This window comes from Neomonachus schauinslandi, chromosome 1, assembly GCF_002201575.2.
Source record: "Neomonachus schauinslandi chromosome 1, ASM220157v2, whole genome shotgun sequence".
NCBI classification, from domain to species: Eukaryota; Metazoa; Chordata; class Mammalia; order Carnivora; family Phocidae; genus Neomonachus; species Neomonachus schauinslandi.
In genome coordinates this window covers 194641503-194645394 of record NC_058403.1, presented here as the reverse complement: position 1 = coordinate 194645394, position 3892 = coordinate 194641503, and the positions used below count along the sequence as shown (strand labels likewise).

General features: G+C 36.7%; 1 non-coding gene across 1 annotated transcript; it reads left to right on the top strand.

Moving 5' to 3' along the window:
* Positions 1-379: 379 nt before the first annotated feature.
* LOC123326977 lies at positions 380-486 on the top strand. The gene has a single exon (XR_006541450.1). It is a non-coding gene; the product is annotated as a U6 spliceosomal RNA (small nuclear RNA).
* Positions 487-3892: the final 3406 nt, after the last annotated feature.

Sequence of the window (3892 nt, the reverse complement as noted above, 5' to 3'; positions counted from 1 at the left end):
TAGATCAACGAAACAGGATAATAAAGAAGCCAGAAATAGACACACGTCTACACAAGGAATTGATTTTTTTAATGTACAAAATAATTCAGTGCAGAAAGGAAATGCATCTTCAATGGGGAAAAAAAAGGAATCTTGACCCTTATCTAAAATTATAGACAACACACACCCACACAAGATGGATCACAGACCTAAACAAAAACTAAAGCTAAAACTGTAAAGCTTGTAGAAGAAAACCCATGAGAATTATTTTGTGACCTTGGAGTTGACAAAGATTTCTTAGGACAGAGAAAACACTGAGTATAAAAGTTTGATAGAATGGACTTCATCCAAATTAAAACCGTCTGTTCATCAAAAGACAGCATTTTTAAAAGTCAGCTGGGCTGCTCACTTCAGCAGCACATATACTAAAATGGAACAATACAGAAAAGATTAGCATGGCCCCCTTACCAACATGACACACAAATACATGAATTGTTCCATATTTTCCAGCGTGGTGACCATTAGACAACAATACTGTACAGTGTGTTTGAAAGTTGCTAAGAGAGTAAATCTTAAAAGTTCTCTTAACAAGGGGTCCCTAGGTGGCCAGTTGGTTAAGGGTCTGACCAGCTCAGGTCATGATCTCTGGGTCCTGGGATTGAGCCCCGTGTCAGGCTCCACACTCAGCAGGGAGTCTGTTTGTCCCTCTCCCTCTGCTCTCTCCCTGCTTTTTCTCTCTCAAACGAATAAATAAAATCTTAAAAAAAAAAAGTTATCTTAACAAGAAAAAAAACCTGTAACTCTGTGGTGATAGATGTTAACTAGACTTATTGTGGTAAGCATTTTGCAGTATATACAAATATCAAATCATTATGCCATACACCTGAAACTAATATAATCTTGTATGTCAATTATACCTCAATTTTTAAAAAAAGTCACAGACTGAGGAAAAGAACATTTACTATATATGTGTGTGTATATATACATACACGTATGGAGAGAGAATGTATATATTGTGTGCATATATATATAAATGACATGTGCATATATATATATAAATAAATGTGTATATATACATATATATTGTGTGTGTATATATATATTTGACAAAGATCTCATATCCAGGATAGAAGAACTTCTGCAACTTGAGAACAAAGATAAGCAACCCAATAAAAATGGGCAAAAGAGTTCATCAATACTTCATAAAAGAAGATATACAGGGATGCCTGGCTGGCTTAGTCAGTAGAGCATGTGACTCTTGATCTTGGGGTTGTGAGTTTGAGCTTCACATTGGGTGTAGAGATAATTTAAAAATAAAATCTTTAGGGGCACTCTTGATTTCAGCTCAGGTTATGATCTCAGATCAAGCCCCACATCAGGCTCCACACTGGGCATAGAACCTGCTTAAGATTCTCTCTCCCTCTCTCTCTGCCCCACCCCCCACCCCCACACACAAACACACATGAACAATTTCTCAACATCATTACTGATTAGGGAGAGGCAAAACTTTTTTGCCCCTCTTTTAAAATCTTTTTTTTAATTTAATTTAATTTAATTAGGTTATGTTAGTCACAGTACAATACATCATTTGTTTTTGATGTAGTGATCCATGATTCATTGTTTTCATATAACACCCAGTGCTCCATGCAGTATGTGCCCTCCTTAATACCCATCACCGGGCTAACCCATCCCCCTATCCCCCTCCCCTCTAAAACCTTCAGTTTGTTTCTCTAAGTCCATAGTCTCTCATGGTTCGTCTCCCCCCTCCGATTTCCCCCCCTTCATTTTCCCCTTCCTTCTCCTAATGCCCTCTATGCTATTCCTTATGTTCCACAAATAAGTGAAACCATATGATAATTGACTTTTTCTGCTTGACTTATTTCACTTAGCATAATCTCCTCCAGTCCCATCCATGTTGATGTAAAAGTTGGGTATTCATCCTTTAAGATGGCTGAGTACTATTCCTTTGTATATATGGACCACCTTGGAAAACAGTGTGGAGGTTCCTCAAAAAATTAAAAATAGAGCTACTCTATGACCCAGCAATTGCACTACTGGGTATTTACCCTGAAGACACAGATGTAGTGAAAAGAAGGGCCATATGCACCCCAATGTTCATAGCAGCAATGTCTGCAAACTGGAAAGAGCCGAGATGCCCTTCAACAGCTGAATGGATAAGGGAGAGGCAAAACTTAAACCACAATGGGTTACCACTACTTATCTATTAAAATGGCTAAATTTTTAAAAATTTTTAGAAGCTGAGAACCAAACATTGGCAAAATGGAACAACCAATTTGGAAATTAGTTTGGCTGCTCCTGATAAAATTAAGCATACACCTACACCTACTCTGTGACTCAGCAATTCCACTCCTAGGTACTTAAGAGAAATGAAAATGTATGTTCACAAAAAGACTTGTACAGGAATGCTTGTAGCATTAAATTCATAACAGTTAAATACTGGAGACAAGTCAAATGTCTGTAAACAGGAGAATGGATAAATAAGTGTTATGAGTATACTCATAAAATACTATTAAACCATAAAAAGGAAAGAACTAATGATACATACAATGACACTGACAAATCTTACAGACATCATGTTGAGGGGCAAAAATGCCAAACACAAAACAGAATACATTGTATAATTCCATGTATGAAGTTTGATAACATGCAAAACTAATACATAATGATAGAAATCAGAACCATGGTTACTCTGAGAATTGGGATGGATTAGAAAGAGGCACAAAGGGACTTTCTGGGGTGATAAAACTGTCTTATATCTTTTTTTTTTAAGATTTTATTTATTTATTTGACAGGGAGAGACAGCCAGAGAGAGAACACAAGCAGGGTAAAAGGGAGAGAGAGAAACAGGCTTCCCGCTGAGCAGGGAGCCCGATGCAGGGCTCGATCCCAGGACCCTGGGATCATGACCTGAGCGAAAGGCAGACGCTTAAAGACTGAGCCACCCAGGTGCCCCAGAACTGTCTTATATCTTGATGAGGTATAGACTTATGGGATATATGCGTTTGTCAAGACTCATTTAACTGAACATTTAGAATTTCTTCATTTCATTATACATAAATTATACCTTGATTTTTTTAAATGAAGTTAAAATAAAGCCATTTTCAAAAAAATAAGAGTTCAGAAAACAAAATTGCTAGCAGATTCACACTACAAGAAATGCTAAAGGAAGATCCCAAATGGAAGCTCACATCAGCAGGTGGAAATAATAGTCCAGAAGTAGTAATACTGAATAAATAGAAAAACCATCTTTTTAAAAAAATTTTTTTATTTTAATTCCAGTATAGTTAATATACCATGTTATATTAGTTTCAGGTGTACAATATAGTCATTCAATAATTTTATACATTGCTCAGTGCTCATCACAACAAGTACACTCCTTAATCCCTGTCATCTATTTCACCCATCCCTCTACCCACCTGCCCTCTGGTAACCATCAGTTTGTTCTCCATGGTTAAAAGTTTGTTTCTTGTTTTTTCTCTCTCTCTCTTTTTTTCCCCTTTGTTTGCTTTGTTTCTTATATTCCACATGGGAGTGAAATCATGTGGTATTTGTCTTTCTCTGACATTTCACTTAGCATTATAGTCTCTAGATAAAGCCATGTTGGTGTAAATGGCAAGATTTCATGATTTTATGGCTGAATAATATATATATATATATATACACCACATCTTTTTTTTTAAAGATAGATTTATTTATTTATTTATTTATTTATTTGAGAGAGAGCATGAGTGGGAGAGGCAGAGGGAGAGGGAGAGAGAGTCTCAAGCAGAATGGAGCTGATGCAGGGCTCAATCTCAGGACCCTGAGATCACAACTTATGCTGGAACCAAGAGTCGGACATTTAACCAACTGTGTCACCCAGCACCCCACATCTTCTTTATTCATTCATCTA